This window comes from Equus asinus, chromosome 4 (assembly GCF_041296235.1).
Source record: "Equus asinus isolate D_3611 breed Donkey chromosome 4, EquAss-T2T_v2, whole genome shotgun sequence".
Taxonomy (NCBI): Eukaryota; Metazoa; Chordata; class Mammalia; order Perissodactyla; family Equidae; genus Equus; species Equus asinus.
The window spans coordinates 114,872,113-114,894,597 of record NC_091793.1 but is presented as its reverse complement, the minus strand read 5'-3'; the positions used below and the strand labels follow the sequence as shown (position 1 = coordinate 114,894,597).

At 41.2% G+C, this 22,485-nt stretch overlaps 2 long non-coding RNA genes across 2 annotated transcripts in view; both read right to left on the bottom strand.

The window, feature by feature from the left end:
- Positions 1–859: 859 nt before the first annotated feature.
- Positions 860–12,572, bottom strand: LOC139045128 (uncharacterized). Its single transcript, XR_011502876.1, has 3 exons — positions 12,524–12,572; positions 3,520–3,680; positions 860–1,697 (listed from the first exon to the last, which is right to left on the bottom strand). It is a non-coding gene; the product is annotated as an uncharacterized lncRNA (long non-coding RNA).
- A 399-nt stretch (positions 12,573–12,971) lies between these two features.
- Positions 12,972–22,485, bottom strand: part of LOC123285216 (uncharacterized) — a 50,953-nt gene continuing 41,439 nt past the window's right edge. The window contains exon 3 of the long non-coding RNA XR_011502875.1: positions 12,972–14,869. This is a non-coding gene — a long non-coding RNA (uncharacterized lncRNA). The remainder of the gene's footprint in view (positions 14,870–22,485) is intronic.

The window sequence follows — 22,485 nt, the reverse complement described above, 5'->3', positions numbered from 1 at the left end:
GGTCTATTTGACATCTCTACCTGAATGTTCTACTGGTATCTCACACTTAGCACGTCCAAAATGGACCTCTTGATCCTCCCCTACAAATTTCTACCTATTCCAATTTTCCCATATGTGCAAATGGCTCCACCACCCAACCAGATGTTTAGCCAGAAACCTGGGAGTTTTCCTTGATACCTCCTTGTTCCTCATTCTCACTGCCAATTCATCACCGTACCCTATTGATTCAACTCCATTCTTCTGGAATCTGGGCACTTCTCTAGCCCAGGTTCTATCACCCTCACCTGAACCACTGCAAGAGCTAACTATTAGTTTCTCTGCATCCTCTCCATCCCTACTCCCCCTCCTCCCTCCTCCATCTCTCCCCACCCCCGCCCCACCCCTGCAAAGTCCATTCTCCTCACGGCAGCCAGAACAGTCTTTTGAATTTGATCGTGTCATGCTCCTGCTCAAAACGCCTCAGAAGCATTTCTGCCTCCCAGGGACTTGAGGAAAAACTCAAGAACATAGGAATGGAGAGAAGGCTCCACAATGTTGGGACTTAGGATATGTGACGTACCAAGGTCTTTTGCTGTGAGACACACATGCAGAGCTAACATATCCCAAAACCCTTCCCTCTCCATGGTAGCTCTGACTGAGAACAGATAACTGGGGCCCCCTCAGCCAGGAGTCCTCACTGGACACCCCAACAAACAGGGCCCCCCATTAAGAGGATGTGTGTCTGTGTGTCTCTTATTTGTGCAACTTTTGTGCCTGCCATCTGTTTACCAGCTGTAATTTCAAGAAGGGAAGAGGGGAGGGAATCAAGTATGAAGAAATGAATAACAAAATGAGTTCTTTTCTATTTGTTTTTCTTATTGATAATAAGTATCTTTAATGGTCTGAAAATATCTCTCTAAATTTTGAGTATTTTCTTAATGCCTTAAAAATGCTAAATCTAGAAAAGCCTCTATTTTACTAAGCACCTGAAAAGTTTCTGGATAACAAATGTGTTTGAAATTTAGAATACGAATAACTCTGTAACATCCATGTGCAAAGTCTTGGCTCCATGGATTATCTAAGACAAATTTTTAATTTAAAACTGACTTCCTCTACCCACCCACTATTAGTGATTTGTATTCAAGAAAGAAAAACTAATTTTAACGTTTTCCTAAATAAAACATATTTAGAAAAGATAGATCTACTACCAGAAATATTCTGTAACGTTTCACAAAGCTCAACATAAATACTTCCCAAACGATCTGCTGTTTTAGATTATTGGGTCCGAATTTTAATGCTTTTGGCCAAAAGCCATTTCAAAACTTCCAGAGTAAAAATCAAATATAATGTAATTTTGAGAATAGGTCATACATTATGAAACAGAACAGAACTAAAATATTTCTAAACATTCAAAGTTTTTGTTTCAATTATCTACACTTTCATTCTATTCCAGAGACCCAAATAATAAGAGTTAACTAACTATTTTTAAATTTTTGGTGGCACCTTTTCTCAGTGATCTTCAAAAACTTCCTAGACACGGTCTGTGTCAAGTATAATTCAGCTCAGATGCAGAGGACTTCCGTGATCTGGGCAAAGTTGTGTAAGCACCGTGCAGGGAGAACGATGTTGAGTGTCATGAGCCTTAGAACCTGTCGCTTCCTCTCTACCTGCCACGTCCCTGACAATCAGCTGTGTCATCCAAATTCTTAGAAGTTCACCTGCAAAGTGAGAATACAAAGGCTGAAGATTTCTCAAAAATGCTTTCCAAGTTCCAAAACGCCTGATCTGTGAGTCTATCATTTAACATACAGAATAATTCGTAATACTTGGTAATGGGAAAAAGCTTCTGCTAATGAATCTGTTTAAAGCGAAAACTAAAAATTCAGAGTAAAAGTCAGAGCCTGAGGGTAAGCTTTGAAAGAGACTTCACCTTGAAAAACAAAACTAAAAATTATTAAAAGTGGTTTACTTTATCATATTTTAAGTTTGGGGTTATAATTACAACTGTGAATTACTTGTTAGAACCAAGAATGAAACAAAGGAGAGCTTTTCTTCACATAATTTTTCTACCAAATTTTGTCATGGTATACCACATTATGGTATCCCTTACTATCATAAAAATGGTAAAATCTTTTAGAACGTCATCGTTTTTTCAAGGGCCCTCTTAATCATTTGATTTTCAAACATTTCTGATGAATTAGTATTCCATCATCATTCTCCCTGATTTTTTCTCTTTTACATATTGCTCATTTTTCTAATTCTTTCATTCCCATCTGTCAGTAGCTTTGTGTGTAATTCAAACAATTGTAAACATTGCTTTTATCAACTTCACAAAATCCTGCGTTTTTTGCAAGATTTGCAACTTCACTTTGCAGTAGATTTATATTATTTTGTCAAAGTAATTGGCAAGTTGAGCATTAAGTAGGGGAGAGATTTTTAAGTGGGGGCTAATTTTATAAGTAAATGCATAACCTCAGTGAATATGTTCATGTTATGGTCACTTTTTGCTCCTGTGCACATTTTATAATGAAAGGGACTCAGGTAATAAGGCAGCTTTGTATCTGTGAGTTCTGGAATCTATTTCTCTTGTCCACACAAATCCATCTTGTATAAAAATAATAAGGTGTTTCCATGATTCCTGATCCCTAGGAAAATTTCTATGGAAAAATATTACATTTTAGAAACAGAATATTAACATTATCAGAATTTTCCTCATTTGAATAATTAATAAATGAAAGACTTGACAAAATAATGTCGTATCAACTCCAAAACAACTATTTGCTATGACAGCTCACAGCAAAATTGTGATAACTGCCCTCACAGGACATTTCACAGTGAGAAATACTCCTTTTTTAAAACTCTTGGCAGCAGAATCCATGATGTCTTTATGTGAAAGTCCATTTATCAGGTGATAAGGCAGCAGATCACCTCACAGGGATCCTCAGCTTGAGGTCATTTGTTTCTGAAAAAAGATGGTCTCAGTGGGGCCTGTGTACACATTATGGTTAAGAGAAATGGATTGACCTATTGACACTGAAGGGTAACTTTTAGAATATCTAGTGAAAACAAATTCTTTTACAGAAGGTGTTTGACCAGCCATTCTGACAATTTTGCTTTCCCTGCACTGCTCCTTTTCTGAATTTGTCTGCAGATGTGTCGTTTGGCTCCAAGATAGAGCCCTAATGTCCATATAAATTAATGGTGCTAAGCGTGGGTTTCTGAGCCAGGAATCCCCTTCAACCATTTACCCCAAAATGCCTCTTCCAAGCAGAGTCTAAGACAGTGGGTTGCATTTGGTAGAGAGGGGAACCCAGGAAACGGGAGTGAGACACTGGACGATAAAACAGGAGAGAAAGTCGAGAGAAGGATATGTTGTTCCATTGGTCAATGCTGTGGGTGACTCAAGCTCAACCCCACCAGAACCTTCTGAGAAACTGTATAGAATGTACCTCTCAATTATCTGCCTGGGGAGCAGACGGAGAAAGCATTTCTCCTCAGCCTCCCATTCCCATGGACCAAAGGTTGCCTGTGAGGCCTTACCTTCCACACTTCCAGGTTGCATGTGTGAGTGGATTTCCACAGGCATCTCTCTCAACCATGATGTCAGAGGGGCCTCAGGCAGGAAGCAAGAGATCCGTGGTGTAGCTGAGGTGAGGTCCTGTCAAATTCGGTCAGCATGAAGCTAATTACAGTAGCAGCAGCTAGAACAAAAGGTGGGCATGCAGACGAAGTGTTTGACATAAAGAGAGAAAATCAGTGAGGTGAAGACTAACAGATGAGTTCCAGTCAGGGTACCCAGCAGTGATGTCAGTTCTAAGTGTTGCTGGGGTTGCCAAGAAGAATGGGTATCTTTGCAGTACTGGTAGTACTGTGACACATGGGGCACAGCCAAGGGACCTTCACCCCTTTGGTCCATTTTCCACATTCTTTCACAAATGCCCATTTTCACCATGTTTGTGACCTCTGCCTCTACAGGAGGATGGGTGAGCTCTTCAAAGCTTAGCATTTCAAAAGCACACTCAGCTGGCCTTCACAGGGCCCCATAAGTCTCCAGTCTAATCTCTGCTTCCATAGCTAAGAGGTCAGCAGAGGGTATGGCTCGGAGTAGACACTCTATAAATAACAACTTTTTTCATTTTTATTCCATAACTTTTAGCCGCTCTACACTCCTTTTGCCTATACTGCTAAATTTTTTTCTTTTTGTTTGTTTGCTTGTCTAAACGCTACCTCACTCTAAAAACTCCCTGAGGTGGCAATGCCTATGTTCTAAAGTTAAATCCTACCACTGTCCGTGCGCAGCCCTACGCAGGGAAAGCTTTCTCTAGGGCTATTCCTCGGAGAATTAGAAGCTCAAAGCCGAACCTGATTAATGAACATATTCATCTATGACACAAATATTTACTGGGTACCTCTTATGTACCAAGCACTGGTTAAAACACTCCACCACTATTCCTTCCCTCAAGGATTCACACTGGTCTCACAGTCCAGGGTGGGAAAGGAAAACAGTTCAGCAAAGAGACAGGTATGACACAGAGGGATGGAGATAAACACAGGGAGTTGAAAAAATAGTGGTCTAGCTAGGGGCTCCAGGAGCACAGAGGAACGTGTGCAAAGTCCCCAGGGCACCTAAGGGATGGGGAGTAGGCAGATCATGAAGGGCCTGGTATAACATGCTGAGCAGTTGGCATTTGATCTTGAAGGACACAGAGAACCATGCAAAAAGATCCAGAATCTGCCCCCTTCTCACCGCCTGGTCTAAGCCACCATCGTCTCTTGCCTGGATCATTGTAGCAGCCTCCTAACGATTCCCCCTGCTTCCGCTCTTGCCCCACTACAATCTTCTCAACACACCATCCAGAGTGATCTCGTTAACTATAACTGAGTCCATGTCACCTCTCTGTTCAAAACCCTCCCATAGCTCCACAGCCCTCTCAGAGCAAAAGTCAAAGTCTTTCAACGGCCCAAAGGCCCTCAGGGATGTGCACACCGACACCATGCTGTTACCCCATCTCCCCCTCTCACTCAGCTTCCGCTGTCCCGCCCTCCTTGCTGTTCCCCCAACACAGCAGTCATGGTCCTGCCCCCTGTTTCCTCACCTAGAATGCTCTTCTGCATATCTCCATTGCTGGCTATTCCTGTTTCATACAAATCTCTGCTCAAATGTCCCTTTAGCAGTGAGGCCTTCCCCAAGCAGGCTCTATACAAAATAGCAAATGCCCTCTCCTGTCACTGGTCCTCCCTGGCTCCCTTACCCTGCTTAGTTTTTGCCTTAGGATGTATCTATTAATCATTCTCTGACATATATATACTTGTTCTTATTTTATACACACACATATATACTAACATGTCGTTTATCGTCCCCCTCCCTGACTAGAACGTGAGCTCCATGAGGCAGGAACTTTGTTGGGTTCTCCTCTGCATCCTCATTGCCCAGGTCAGAGAAGCACCTCAGTAAGGATTCACTGGATGGGTGAATGAATGACTGGAACAACTTTAAACAGGAGGGTAACAGGATCAGACGAATGTTCAGACAGCAGCATAGTTGAGAACAGATTAAGGAAGAGTAAGACCAAGGAGGCCAGGCAGGGTGAGGGCCTGAGCTGATGAAGGAGCAGAGGGGAAGGGAGGAGGGACAGAGGGCAAGAAGTATTGGCAGCTGAATTCTGCCCATGGAGCAGACTGACTGCGGGGAGTGAGTGGGTGGAGTTGGGAGGACCCCTGGCTTGTGGGAGGGAGGGAAGGAGAGAGGAGTCCTTCACTGAGACGGAGAGGACAGGAGGATGGGGGGGAGGGGCTGAGGGAGGGAAGGGCTGAGGAAATCCCCACTCATGGCCTCTACTTGCCACGTGAAATGAAAGATAACAAAAACATGTTTGCTGAAAATGAGGGGAGAGTTAACGAGTTAAGGAAAATCTACTGTGAGCGCTGTAAGAGAAAGTTCACAAGGGACATATGAAAGGATGGATATCAAAGAGAAAGCTCATAAGGGACTCACATGGAGGACAGACATCAAAGGCAGCCTTGAGTAAGAACAAAAGACACACTGGAGCCATGAGAGGCTTGTGTGTGCATCCAGGCTGTCCAGGGTGTGAATCCAGGCTGTCCAGGGTGCGAATCCAGGCTGTCCAGGGTGTGAACCAGGCTGTCCAGGGTGTGAATCCAGGCCTGCACTTACCAGCTCACCTCGGGAAAGTGATTTAACCTCTTGATGCCTCAGTTTTCTCATTAGGAACAGAGGAGCAAACACTATCACACCCTTAAATAAGATCAATGTGCCTGAAAGTGGCACAGAGCTGGGGCCTGGGGGGGTCCCCATTTGTGGGACCCAGAATTCTTCAATTCGGAGAGCATTCTTTAAAGAATAGCATATAAAATAAAAATGAAAATTTACTCAGAATGAGAAAAGAAATTCCCAGAAATTATGCATTTTTAAGCTGCCAAATGCCACATGCATCACAAAATCCAGAAGAATGATACAGTATTTTTATTAATTAATTGCCTGGAATACCTATAATATTTTTTTCTACATTATTTGCTTGCATACTCTTGATCACTGCTTTATATGGAAATGATTTTGTAATATGATTTTTATAGAAAGAATAAAAGGATAGTTCGGTCTTTGCTCTAGCTTAGTTGAACTAAATTTGTGTTCTGTTATTGAGAGCTGGGATGCAATACACAGACAAATCTCTGTTTGCAATATGGCTACAAGTCTGTACCCTACAAATACAAGAATTGTGTTTTGTTCTATTTCACACATTCCTATCAAAAAAGATAAAATGTATGGTGGGTGTCTTAGTCCATTTGGCTGCTGTAACAAAAATCCCATAGACTGGGTGGCTTAAAAACAGACGTTTATTTCTCATGGTTCTGGAGACTGGGAAGTCCAAGATCAAGCTGTGGCCGATCGATGTCTAGTAAAGGCCCTCTTCCTCACTGATGACCGTCTTCTCACAGTAACCTCATATGGAGGAGGGCGAGGGGGCTCTCTGGGGTCTCTTTAATAACAGCATTAATTCCATTCATGAAGGGTCCACCCTCATGACCTAATTACCTTTCAAAGGGCCCACCTCCTAATGCCATCACACTGGGCATTAGGTTTTCAACATACAAATTTGGAGAGAACACAAACATTTAATCTACAGCAGTGGGTTTATGTATGGTGATATATGGTTCATTATGGAGTATATTCCTGACAGAAAAAAACTCCTACTTTCACTGGTCATTAATGAGAGTAGCTTCTGGCTCTGTACATTTCAAACCTCATGTCTCCTTCATCGCTCACCTATTTCTTATGCCAGGTCATGCAAAGCATGTTGATGCTGTGCTATGACTTCTGGGCTCTGCATCTTTGGAGTCTGATGCTGAGTGAGTCAGTACAGTAGGCAGTAGAAATATCCGGGACACCGTTTGTACACTGTAACCTCACTAGACATGGAAGTGACTGCAGACCCTGTAAATATATCTCAGGAAACCCAAACTAAATGCTGTCCCAATCCAATTTCCCTCAACCAGATCTCCAAAATACTGGTGGCTATTTCAAATACACCGGCTACCAAATAGGGGAAGTATTGAGAGAAGTTGGAGTGGACAAAGACAGTGGTCCTAACCAATTGCATGTAAATATCTTACTTTTCTAAACTTTACAAAACATGTGGCCAAGTGAACATATTACCTGGGCCCCACCCCGGGTATTGGAAGGAACCCATGCAAATGAGGAACTCTAAAGCTTAAGGTTCGTCAGTATCACGGTAAACTTGTGTCTCGTTGGATGATAAAAGGTAGTCAACACATCATTCCCCTCCCCATAAGCTCTTCTGGGGCAGTGCCTCCTAGGACTCCTATGCCCAGCATCCAGGGCACGGCTGCGCTTGCAGGGTGTGCTCAACCAATGCTTGACAACCAGTACGCTTTATTCACCGTACGCAACTTGACTTAACTACACTTTAGATGGGTTTTTATTTGAAGCAGTTGCAATTTTTTAAAATAGAAAAATAGACAATATTTGCAATACTCTATCTGACAGGATTTCTTAAAATGTAGTCTATAATAACATACTTCTAAAAATAAAAGAGCTAGAGGTTGGCTTTTGAAATCCAGATAAATTGCATACGAACAATGCCCTCATAATAAATTCAACTACCACTTCATTTACATCAATATTGTACAGATGGACACAAAGGAATTTATTATAAATCTTGGTCTCAATCCACACTCTTCACTAAAGTGTGTTGGGTTTGGATTATTTTTTTTCTCTACCAAATAAAAAAGGAAAGAAAAGAATAAAACCAAACCCCCTCCCACGATAATTTATTATATTTACTTTTTAAACAATTAATTTTTCTCAAAAGACAAAATATGCTGCTATAACCTCTTCTGTCTAGAGAGCAGAAGTAGAAGGCAGACTTTTCCATGGGCTTGAATATTCTTTGTTCTAAGTAAGATTCTAATAAATGCACACAATTTATAAGTGATGCTTTGAGGACTATCTCACAGAATTTAAAGCAATCCAGGATTTAATAGCAATCAACAGAATCAAGGCAAAGTGAAATTATAACAGCTGAACACACTGGAAAAGTGGAGTTTGAATTGATGCTGCATATTATTCATTTTGACAAGTGCAAACTCACATTGAAGATAGCAGGAGTAGAGACGGGGACTGCAAGGAAGGGTAATACAAATGGATTATTAACACAGAAACAAATCTGACTTTAAACCTGGCATGTCTCTTGGTTAGCAAGAATAATAATAAGGGCTTGAATTCTCATTGTACTTTGCATCGAAAGTAATCAAAGAAGTCCCAAATTTTCCTGGGAGATATGGTAGTCAGTCTACACCAGCTATATCTTCCAAAGGAAACCTATTACCAAATTAAATGTGTGCATGGGTGCAGATAGGCAACATCAAAAACGCACTCAGACACTGAGGAATATGGAAAGTAAAGTTGCAGGGTTCTGCCGCAAAGGGTTCTCCCAGGCAGCTAATCAGAGATTGGCCCAATTCATATAGTTCAGTGAGACACTGAGAACCCTCACAATGCAATGAACTCCAGCAAGTCTCTGAGTTTCTACTGCAGACTAGCGAGGAGAAGCCCTAACAAAACATCTCAGAAAACTGCCTGTGATTGGCAGGGCCCAATGGACTTTCACAAACACTCCAGTAGGATGGAGAGGGCAAAGATAGAATCAGGATTCCAGCTGTGCGCGGTAAATGCCAGGCCGCAGAACGTGTATTGAGCCCACCTGCCGCGTGCATACACAGGCACTGTGTCCATGTGTTGTCTCTCTCTCAAAGTAATCCTATGAGGCAAGTGCTATTATTATCCCCATTTTACTAGGAAACTGAAGCACAACGAGGCTGAGGAATTTGAGAGGGTCGCATCTGGTGATGCCGAGACAGTGGCAGAAAAGGAAGAAATTTACTTAGTGGACATAAAGTCTGTCCTTTACAAACGTTTGTATTTTATTTGTTTGCTCACTGGATCTGTGGATTATTCCGAGACTGGCAGATACAGTCAAACTTTCCGGGTTCCAATTTCCCACAGAGTGCGTCCAGTGTCTCTTCTTTCTGGTCAGGTGACTCCTTAGTAAGAAATTTATAAATACAGTTGCTAACCTAATGCCCCAAACTAAACAAACAGAAATCACCGGAATGCACCTACCGGGGAGTCTGCTCCTGACAGGGAATCCTTGCCGTGTCTGCTCTGCGCAGGGGCACCCACAGTCTAATAAAGAGTTAAGGCGGCTGTTCAGTACCGCCGAGGCTGTCACAGGTAGCCATTACTCTAATACCACTGTTCCTCCTGAATTAGTGTCAAGTATGTAAACCCAAATATATATTAGCATAAATATTGAGGAATGTTTAACGCTGTGCTGTATTCTTGATTTATAGGAGGACAAAACAAAACAGATAAATCATTTTCCTTAAGTGCCATGGCAATACATCTTTAAATAACCAGCCCCTCAATTCTGAAGGCACTGGTTTCTCCTTTACCCACATTTGTAATTCTCATTAGTATCCGATGAGAACTGCACCCACCAGGGAGAAATAAAACTGAATGGATACCTTGCTCTTCAGATTTTCAGAGCAACGTGAATAGAGCAGATCTTTTGACTCAGTCATGGTAAAGGAGTGCCAGAAAGAGAAGGAATAGCAAAACGTCAGAAACTCAGAATTAGACGTTCATTAACATTGAACTGCACTAAATTCAGCAAAGGTGGAGATCTTAAATAGATTAGTTTCATATAGGAATGTTGCAGACCATCAGGGAAGGAAGAATATTTAAATGAAAGCAGGTCTTTCTTATCGGCCCTGGAAGTCTGATTTTCAGATCCACCAGGATATACATTGCTCTTTAAGAATTAAAAAGGGGAAGTAATTATCCATAACATAGTCAGCTTGTGAATGTCAGACAGATAAAGTCAAGCTACTTTTAAAAAATCAATGAGATACAGAATCGGAATTCATATTCTAATGGACGGGCACAAGTAAAGAGAGGAAGGCAGAACCCCAGCACAAGACTCAAGATTTTCAAGTTGGGTCCAAAATTTTCTCTCAAGATGCTTCTGAGCACGAAAAATAAGAGTGAAAAAGACTGAGGAGACAACTGCCAGCAATGTGCTAGCTTCTTACCAACTAAGAGCGCTTTGTTAGATATTCAAGATTTTCCTAAACTAGTCCTTAAACTGTTGGTAGCTTAAAATCGGCTGTGGTGGCGTATTTACACTATGGAAATCAGCAAATGCTACAAAGCAGACTCCCCACCCGCCCATCCGCCATTTTACCAGCACACCAGTTGTCAACTCCTAGGATGTGTCCAAATATATTTTTAGCCCAGTTCCAAATTCCTAGACTTCTACTCTCACATTTTTAAATATTGAGTCAAAGTAGTGCACTAGGTGCCAATTCAGTGAATAGAAAATTTGCCACTTTGTTTAAAATGCATTGGGTAATGAAGATGGCGCCCAGTAAATGTGACTGTAAAGGATTACTGTCTGACAAAAAGAGCACTGGCCTGGGAATCCAAGGAAATAAGCTTGACTCCCAGCTCTACCGCTCACCAGCTGGGTGGCCTTAGGCAATTCACTTCACCTTTCTGAGCCTTCCTTTCCTTACTCCTCTACATAATGAGAATAATAATACCTTCCCTGCCTATGTCACAAGATTGTCTTGAGGGTGCACATAAAACCATATTCTAAACTGTGAGGCTCTAAAAAATGTCAGGAAATCCACAAAATTAGTCGTGTATAATATTTTTGCCTTATTTCCTACCCTTTTCTCATAATTTACCCTCTATCATGGCAGATGATTCTATCACCTGTGTTCTGGGGCTGTATCTTGACCCCCAACTGTCCTGCGAGGTCTCAAGAGCAGGGATTAAGGCATGTGTTTCTTTTGGATGATCCATATACTAACACAGCTTTACACACATTGCAGTGCCCAAACACTGACTTCTCGGAGGGCATCCCACTCCAGGAATGAATAACCAAGAGTTCTGCAGAACTATAAAGAAATTTAATCCACAGAAAGGTTCTTGTTTATCCCCTCGGTCTCAGCATCTTTTTTGATTCCTCTGATTAGAAATTTCCTCAGATTTGGTCTTTGAACCATCTACAGCCTCTGTTTCAAATCACTCCTCTAAATTCACCGATTCCTGAAGTTCCTATGTCCCCAGTGCACAGATTCTTCCCAGTCTACACTGAATTATATGGGTCTTGTCCCAGTAAGCAGCAGAACAAAGATGCCACAGGTCATAAAGTAATCAGGTAATAAATCGATATCAACATCCATTAATCCTGTTCACATCAGTTCTCTACTGTTCTCCTTTGTGCCTTTATTTCTTATTTAGATTTTTACAACCCACTAAAAGGACCCTCTATTTTCTCACTGTGGAATAACATGGAGTAGTGAAGAACATATATAAGATTTTAGTCTCAACAGATCAAGGTTCAAATCCCAACTTGACCACTTAACTAGTTGCATGACTTTAAGGAAAATTATTTCACCTCTCTGAACTTCAGTTTCCTCATCTATGAAATGAGAACAATAAATTTGCTAAGGTAAGGGATGAGAGCCAGCCCTGGTGGTCTAGTTTTAAGATCCGACGCTCTCACCACCACAGTCTGGGTTCGTTTCCCAGTCCGGGAACTACACCACCTGTGTGTCAGTTGTCACACTGTGGTGGCTGTGTGTTGCTGTGATGCTGAAAGTTATGTCACCGGTATTCCAAATCCCAGCAGGGTCACCCACGGTGGACAGGTCTCAGTGGAGCTTCCAGACTAGACAGAATAGGAAGAAGGACCTGGCCATCCATTTCCAAAAACAGTGGTGAAAAAATTGGCCATGAAACCCCTGTGAACAGCAGCGGAGCATTGTCTGATACAGCACCAGAAGGTGAGCGGACGGCACAAAAAGACCGGGCAGGGTTCCGCTCTGCTGTCCACAGGGTTGCTGGGAGCCGGAACCAATCCCACAGCACTAACAATAACAAAAGTATGTGAAAGCACCTAGCACGGTGCCAGGCGCAAAGCCCCTCCATACTCACCTCCCCTCACTCCAGAGATGCTTCAGCCCCTACTGCAATCGCTCGGAATAGGAAGAGAGTCTAACACATTTGCCTTTCAGCCTCCTGTTGGCAATTAAGAACTAAGCTTTTAACTGGCTGAATTAATTGAGGTAAATCATTGCCTATTACTGTCTGGCAACAGTTTGGGAATGCTGCCTCTGACTCATCGAGGTTGAATTTGATCCTCCTAGTTGCCACTGTTTTGGGGAGGTTTGGGTTTTCTTCCTCCCCTTCCTTACCCTCGCGCCTTTCTTTTTTTCTCGTTAGGTAAACAAACATTTATTGCATGTCTATAAGAGGCAGATAGAAGTTTGTGGGGCCTGAAGTTTATAGGATTTGGGAGACCATCTTATGAGAAAGAACATAAAACTGCAAATACTGAGTTAGGTATAAAAGTGAACATATCTTAGAATGCAAACGGAAGGTACCCTGAGGCTTAACATTTATTCGCTTTCCAGTAAATCTGTGTCAGACACCTACTGCGTGCCAGGCACCACGTGAGGCTCTGGGAATACAGGATGAGTGCGACAGACAGTCCCACTCTCTGGATCCAGCAGTCATAATTTTCAGACAATGCTGAGTCTTCTCTTGCCTCCTTGGAGGGCTGCGTGGTCCACACCCTTCTCACAGTTGAAAGTCCTTGAACACCAGCATCCTTTCCTGTTTCTTTTCTACTCTGCACTAGAAAGAACTCAGATCTTCTACACTCGGTGGCTATCTGCTCTCTCAAATTTCCTCCAGCTTGAAAGAGAAGACCACCTTCCCTATAGGTGTTAGTGGCGAGATTCCTGGAATTTTCCTAGAATTTCTCATTTACAGATGAAGACATGGGGTCCAAAAAGTGGAGCAATGCTCTCAAGGAAGAAAGAGAGTTATCAATCGGCCGAGATTAAAGCTGGGTGCCCTGCTTTGGGCTGTAATGACGGTTCTGTTACACCACATCGTCTCCCCCAGACTTGCTGTCCAAATGAGGAGTAAGAAAAGGCAGACAAACTTTATCCATCCCTGGAGAGGAATCTTAGCAAGCCGGTCCTCTGTGTGCATCATGGATAGCTGTCTCTATTACCTTCTCCGCACTATAACCAATCAGCCTTTAAAATTCCGCGGTTGTCATTTTTGGGTTGTGAGGGTTGTTTTTGACAGCTTTATTTAAAAAATACACTGAGGTCTAAGAAAGAGTTACATCTTTATAAGTGTTAAAGATAAATAAAAATTAGACTGTAATTCGTTCTTTTCATTTTAACCTTTATTTTCTCTTTCTCCCTCAAGAACATGGTAGTGTGTGTCTAAAGAGCTGATTCAATCTTGCCAAATTATCATCTTTTTCTGGTCCGGATATAAGAGTTGGGTGTGTGTAACTGCTGAATCTTTTATCTTACAGGAACAGGGATTAGCCACTAGATGTTCCTTGAAAATTTATCAATGTCTAATGCATGCAGAATATTGTTTAACATTCAGGACAATATAATCTTGCCTTTTCTTGAACTTCGCCTTTTGATTAAATGGTACTGGCATTCAAGAAATAGAAACAATGATCCCTGAAAAGCCATATATATGAGATAGATATTGATTCCATTTTTCGAGTAATAGCAAACCACAACGCTGCTGTGAAATTATCAAATTTGGGTTAGAAAGCCTTAAAGAATGAAGGCTGGGGGGATTTATTGTACGATCGACATATCGCATCTTCGCAACAGCAGAGAAAAAGTATGTAGCCATTGCGGCTGAAAACATCAATGTAAATGTTATTATGCCTTCGCTGTTCTCAGTCATATTGGCTGCTGTCATCTCGCAGTGTTGGTTGATTGTCAGAGGAAAGCAGGGCTGTTGTCTATTGGCTCACCAACGTCATATGATCCCACAGCCTCACTCACGTAAATCACCGAGTGAACTGTTGTGTGAAATCATTCCTACACCCTTTGGTGAATTTGCAGTGTGACAGCTCACACCAGAAATAGATTGGACATCTTCAGACCACATTTTCGCTTCTGAAAATCCATCCAGAAACCCGTGGTTCCTGTGAACCTCAGGACTCCCATTCTTATTTTCTCTAATTCATGTCCCAGGCGGCGTGGTCTTCGCGCCCTCCTGGGCACATCGCATGCTTCTTTAGTTGTTGAGCCTCTCTTTGCGTCTGTGCAACGTCTCTTTAAGAGATTTCACAATGAACGTTCTGCAGCAGCTCAAACTGCCTTTACAATTGTTGTGATTTCCCCAAATCTGATAAAGAGCTTAGCAACGCATTTCAGTCTTCGTGTTTGGATAATTTATGTGGTGAAGATATAACAAAATCAGGATTGGGAAGACATTGAGACATCTTCTCACCTGCAAAAAAAAAAAAAACACCACAAACTGCATCTCAGAATCTCAATGTGAACAACATTTTGCTTCACAGATTTCTTATTTTCTCAATACATAACAACATTTTCTTATGCTGAGAGCGAGGGTGAAAAATAATATAACCTTTCCGGAGGACAATTTGGTACTATCCTGAAGGAGAAATTTTGAGATGTGTGCAAAAATATAGTTATAAGAATGTTGAACCAGAGTTGTTTATGACAGCAAAATAGCTACTTATAAATATATGTATTTATAATTATGTGATATATACTTATAATACTAAAATAAATAAATGGATAAAGGATAGATAGTTATGAAAATAACCTAGATGTCTGTCCAAACATGAAATACTCTGCTGTAATTACTGAATTTTTTTGAGATTATGTTTATAATTTTAGCACATCTTAGTAAGGAAGATACCAAACCCAGAAAACATTAATGATTTTTAATACAAAAAACTTAAAATATCTTTGGTGTAGCAAAAAACCACAAAAACAAAACAGGATAAACCAAAGTCAAATGCTCGCAACACGTATGTTGAAAAAAAGTATGTACAAAGAGCTCTTACAGATCAATTTAAGGAGAAAGAGGAGGAGAAGAAGATACTGATAGAAAAATAGTCAAGGAGCATAAACAGATAATTCATGGAAATCCGATGGCTAATAAACAAGTGAACAGATGCCTGGCTTCACCAATAATCAATGAAAAACAAATGAATGCCATAATTCAACATTTTTCAGCAATTAGACTGGGCAAAGGACCAATAATATTCACTCATGGCAAAGGAGGAAGGAAACTGGTGGTGAGAGTTAAATTGGTACCCTCCTGGAGAGCATTTGGAAACACATAAAATAGTACATATATCTATAATAACAATGTAATAATCACTTGCATGTATTGAGTGCTGAATGTCCTTGGGCTAAGTGCTTGCACAGTTACATGTGTTAACCATGTAATCCTCACAGCTGCCCTATGAGCAGTGCTGTGCACTCCACAGTTCTAGAAGGCACTGTTCACATAGACTCCCACGTGAATGGTGAGTCCTGGAGGCAGGCAGAGCAGGCTCCCTGACTATGAGGTGGTCTAAGCCCTGAGAGGTTATGTGACTTTCTTATGGTCATGGCAATGGTATGATAGCAAACTAGCACTCTCAAAAAGAAAGGAAAAAAGAACAAAGAAAAAGCTCTGATTTGTAGCATTTGCCAATTCCTGTGGTGTAAACTCTTCCACCGTGGCAGATGTCAAGCTACCAACCTGAGGTCACTGAACTCGGAATGGGAAGAGATGTGCACAAGTGACTCTCAGGGGCCAGCCTCAGCACTCCACAGTTTGTAAGTGGTACAACCAGGATACAAATTCAGGCAGTTTGGCTTCCAAAGCACGTAGCCTTGGCTCAGAATTCTGTACCTAGGACAACACAAAATCTACAAAATATGTGTGGCCAAAGTTACATGTGGACGAATGTTTGTAATGGAGAAAAATTGAAAACAATACAAAAGTTTATTTACTCATTTATCAGTTATTTATTGAGAGCCTATTATGTAGCAGTCACTATGCTGGTGCTGGGGATACAATGGTGACAGTCAGCTCTGTGGACATGGACGTGGTTCTAGAGCTGACAGTCCCGTGGAAAGACAGGAGACAAACACTTATGTAAATTGTAACTCATCTAATCAAGGAATATCATATAAATGGAAAAAATAAATGTGTGTACACACATATATGTATTCTATATATATAAAGATAAAAAGTTTAAAACTTTTAGCATAAATTATCTCATGTAATGTTTTCTTCTTTATTTAAACTATAAATATGTATGACATAATTAAATATAAAAAATTAGATAAACATCATCGCTGTGCAAAGATGTTTGAGACTGTGGTTTAAAAGAAAGTAGTTATAAAACAGTATGCGTAGTATGATTCCTTTTTACTTTTTTTTGAGGAAGATTAGCCCTGAGGTAACATCTGCTGCCAATCCTCCTCTTTTTGCTGAGGAAGACTGGCCCTGAGCTAACATCCATGCCCATCTTCTTCTATTTTATGTGGGATGCCTACAACAGCGTGCCTTGACAAGCGGTACATAGGTACACACCCAGGATCCGAACTGGTGAACCCTGGGTCACCAAAGTGGAACGTGCACACTTAACCACTGTGCCACGGGGCCAGCCCCAGTATGATTCCGCTTTTTAAAAAAAATTAATTTTGCATAAGAGAAATGCTGACAAAGATATACAATGAATTGTGAGCTGTGGTTGATTATATAATGCTTTGTCTTCCTCTTTTTGCCTGTCTTTACTTAACAGTGTTCTTACTGTGAACATTTGTAGCTTTTGCAATGAGAAAAACAAAAAAATATAATTTTTTCTTTTTGCTAAAGAATATTCACCCTCAACTAACATCTGTCGCCAATCTTCTTCTTTTCGCTTGAGGAAGATCCCCCTGAGTTAACATCCATGCCAATCTCCCTCTATTTTGTACGTGGGTTGCCACCACAGCGTGGGCGCCCATGAATGGTATAGGTCCATGCTGAGGAACCGAACCCTGGCTGCCAAAGCAGAGTGCGCTGAACTCAACCACTAGGCCACGGGGCCGGCCCTAATATAAATTATTTTTAATAAAAAAGTAATAAAAGAAAAGGTGAACCAGTGAGACCTCTTAGCTTTGCCGCATCAAGAGGCTCAGGGCCACTTTTCTGCAGTAAATCCACTAGAAAGAGTGAGCTGGTGGGATATCTGTTGCCTCTGAAGGATAAATATGGGCTCCCAAGTTTGGAAGTACCGTGACGATTGGTGGAATGTTTCCCCTTTCATCTAGGTGTTTGCCTTCATGTAATAACAGCAACTCAATGAGCTGGTCCAACCCAAGGGGACAAAAAAGAAAGAGAGATGCCCAATAAACTCCAAACATGAAATCACCTCTCCTGCTGGAAATCACGGTCAGGTTTAAACGAATTCACACATTTTACAAGTATTCCTCTGCTTCCACTTATCATGCCAAAGGTCAATCTACAGTTTACATTCATGTCAATATGACGTGTCCAAACCATTGTAATTCTTAGAAAAACACAATGCACAACTGCACACCAGAAAAACAACCACCCAGCAAGGGGAGAAAATTCAATAGCATTGGGATTGCTCAACAAACCAACAAAAGCCAGGAAATTCAAAGTTAAGTTTTACACTCCCTCCTTAACTCCCTACTATTGTGAAAGAGAAATGAAAGGCACAATGGCGTGTGTTAGGGGTGCAATGTCAGCAGTAACAGCACTTCCAGGCTTTTATTGACTTGTGTCATAACCTTAACATTCTATAAACAGGGCATTTGGCTTAACACCTGGGCCCTTTAAAAAAGAAATATCTTCTGGAAGCCTAGACTAGGGAAACCCAAAAAGGTTCCCAGTCTCTTAGGTATACACAGTAAATCATTCCAGAGAGAGGAAACAGATAAAATTGTTGTTAAGATTACAGCCTTTCTGGCCTCTCGGGAAAATAAATAATTACAACAAAGAAATTCTATTTACTTATGAGACCAGAAGAGACTCCTGAGGAATCTGGCCTACCAGCTAATGACTAGACACATTCTCCCTCAAAGCTTTGCATTTAGGGAATAAAAGTATTGCTCAGTGGTACTTAAAAGTGCTAATAGTTTAATGTCTCTTTTCTTACCACTTGCCAAATACCGCAAGCTTCTTTTTGAATGTTCGATGCCTGAGTAAATTGAAATTCCAGCCAATTCAACGACGACAGAAACACTTTTAGAAGTTAAAAAATAAGTGCAATTTCATTACCAGGCAGGCAACCTAGACCTTTAACTTTTTGTAACCTGGTAGGAAAAGCGTACAGAGGAAATTAGAGAAGTGAGTCCCAAAAAAGTTCCTTTTTATGAATTGGCTTGAGATTCTGAGTAAGGAGAGGCACTTTGCAGACCCTGAGCACAAGAAGCTCCTCCCTATGGAGAAGCTCTGACCCTCAGGAGGAGGGTGTGGAAAAACCTTCAGCTTCTCCCCACCCACCCTGATGGAAACTCCCCTCTGCTTAACAGTCATGATGAAAGATTGGGGCTCTTTAGGGACCCCTAAGGTTTGGCTCCTAGACCCAAAGTCAAACCAAGGAATGATGTGGGGATCAAGGTTATTCTCCCGGGTAACATACGAGGATTCTGGCAACAGAGCATAAACTTCAATTGAGTGAACTCATTTCCTCTTTGGAATCTTCACTTTAGTAAACATCACTGGTCAGAACTTTTCTTAAATGATTAAATAATAAGCTACTTTAAGGCAAATTCTCGCCATGATCATCGACTATCAAAAGTTATGTAATGAACAGAATAACAGTTACCAATTACTAAGAACGCTTTAAAAGTTAAAGGAATTTTCTCCCATTTTAAGGTTACTTTTTAAAAAATCAGATAATAGGTATAGAATTGTATCAAATGTTTTGGGGGCGTTTTTCAAAAAGATCATACATTTTTCCTTCTTGTATTAATATGATGAATACAATAAAAGATTTCATCATGTTAAAACCACCTAGGCATTTTTGGAGTAAACACAGACCCATTCACATGGAGCTGGCCAAAGTCAGTCACGTGACCACATATAGCTGAAAAGGAGGGGAAGGTAGATTCTTCGTGTGCCCAAAAAGACAAGGAAATGGGTTTGGTGAATAGCTACGCAGGCTCTGCAACACCAGCCGTGCCATCTCAGAAACTACAAGAATACCAGGTGCCACGAGGAGGGGTTCCCCGAGGAAAGGACAAGTCACTCGCCGCCTTCTCCATCTCATCCCCAACTCAAAATAACCAGGAAATAAGGATAATCTGGAGTGAGTGGGGTTTAACTGAACTTTCTTACCTCATAAGAATAAGATAATTCTTGGACTCACATCTCAGGACTCTGCTATCATATCAAGAATGGAGAAGGTCTATACTCCCCTATGAGTTGAGTCAGTATATGCCATTACTTATATGTACTATTGTTAGTGTTGTAACTGGAAAATGATCCACATTTTCACATATGTTATGTTGTCTAATAAATGAAATGTATACCTCGTACAGAAACCAAATTGTGTATTTTATTTTTAAAATTAGAAACAGAAAGCAAAGGTAGGGGCCAGCCCTTTAGCCGAGTGGTTAAATTCCCATGCTCCTCTTCAGCAGCCCAGAGTTTCGCCTGTTCAGACCCTGGGCGTGGACCTAGCACTGCTCATCAAGCCATGCTGAGGCAGCGGCCCACATAGCAGAGCCAGGAAGACCTGCAGCTAGAATATACAACTATGTACTGGGGGGATTTGGGAAGAAGAAGAAGGGAAAAAGAACATTGGCAACAGATGTTAGCTCAGGTGCCAATCTTTAAAAAAAAAAAAAAGGAAAGCAAAGGTAAAGAAATAACACATTTAGCTGAAAAAGTGAATAATCTATTTTGTAGACATTTTTAAATTGCAATTATGAACTCAATGGATATTGTCTCTAAAGGTAAATTCCATCTAAACATGAGTATGGTGAGTAGGATCTTGTCCCTCTGCCTTGCCCAGGAGCCATTCGTGTGTCTGGCTTCTTCAAACTATCTATTCTATTGACAGAGAATGTAACTTTTCTTTCCTTTCATGCATCAGCCTTAATTTGATTGATCAACTAGATCCTACAGAGACTTGACAACGTCTAAGTGACATTATACAAGGTTAGACTGAAGCCATTGATTGTTCCAGTCCCTAAAGCCATTGATACACACTGCCAGCCAATTCATTTAGAACAAATCATATGACACTATATGTCCCAGGATGGCAAAAAAGCAACCTTCTATTTTCACATGAAATATTTTTAAAAGATTTGCATATTCTAGAAGGCTGAAAGAAACATTCAAAAGTAGGAAAATATGAATGACAGTTGAATCTCGAAGATGATTCTAAACAGAACATTTTAGAGTACTTCTTCTCTGCCACTGACCCCCTCTCAGACTCTCCTCTCTCTGCTCAGGGTCTGAGGAAATCACCGTAATACCTTGCCTCTCCCTGGTAGCTCCCCAATGACAACCTGGAAAAGTTAGGAAATATTTCCTTTTTTCGGATAAGAATTGGGGCATAGAGATCTTAAACAATGTCCCCAAAGTCACTCACAACTGTAGTGAGGGAGTCAAGTACCAACCTCGAGCTCTCTGACGGACCCCATGGCCATGCTCATCCCCGACACCATGGTGCTCTCCCTGTGCTGTCAGGTTTTTGATCCAGAGATGAGTTCCACCAAAAAGATGTTCACAGGCTCCTCTTTCTCCCACTCTTGGTGCAAAAGCTAAGGCTCATGCACTTTTTGTTTCTCCCAGGACAACAATGGAATCTTTGCCTTATTAAGAGTCTGGAAACTCCACACTTCTTACACGGGAGCTCTTCAAATTCCAGGATTCCATCACTTTCACCACTTCTACTGCCACCGCCCTGCTTCACCACCGCCTCCCTCCTGGATTAGTGTAGTCATCTCCTAACTGCTTCCCCCCACTGCTCCCTCCCTTCTCCCCACTACAGTCTATTCTTAGCCAGACAGATCCTTTGAAATCCTAAGCAAGATCGTGTCACCGCAATACTCAAAACTCCCCAGGTTAACCAAAAACTCAAACCTCAGTGCGATACCACTTCTCACCCACTAGGATGGCTATAAGCAAAAAAGACAGCTAGTATACATGTTGGTCAGGATATGGAGAACCTGGAGCCCTCATACACTGCAGGAGGGAATGTAAAATGGTGCGGCCACTCGGGAAAAAAAATCTGGCAATTCCTCAAAAGGTTAAACATAGGACTCAGCAACTCCACTCCTAAGTGAGAAATAAAAATGAAAACATATGTCCACAAAAACTTGCTCATGAATATTCATAGCAACATTATTCATAATAGCTAAAAAGTGGAAACAACCCAAATGTCCATTAACTGATGAATGGATAAATAAAGAGTGGTATACACACACAATGGAATATTATCCAGTAATAAGTAGCGAAGTACCGATGCATACCAGAGTAAGGATAAACCTTAAAAATATAAATGAAAGAAGCTAGTCACAAAAGATCGCATATCATATTATTCCTTTTGCATGAAATGTCCAGAATAGGCAAATCCACAGAGAAAGAAAGTAGATTAGTGGTTGTCTAGCACAGGGGGACTTCGGGGGAATGAGAAATGACTGCTGATGGCTATGGGATTCCTTGTTGGGGAGATAAACACGTTCTAAAATTGATTGTGGTAATGGTTTCACAACTTCGTGAATATACCAAAAGCCATTGAATTGTACACGGTCAGTGGGTGAATTGTATGGTATGTGAATTATATCACAATAATGCTGTTATTTTTTCAAAAAACTCTCCAGGACCAAGCACAGAACCTGTCACATAGTGAGTGTATAAGAAATATTTGTTGAATGAATGAAGCCTTTTCATTTGTAGATCAAATTAATATCACAGAGTGAGTAAGCAGAGTTCAGACAGGGAACTTGGGTCTTGCCTCAATAAATCATTCTTTGGGAGGCCTTCACTGAAACCTCAGAATCTGGTCACTCCCCTTGGTCCAGTCTCCTTCAGTGCTCGCCCTTCCTTTTTTGTCCTATTCCTGTCACATGATTACC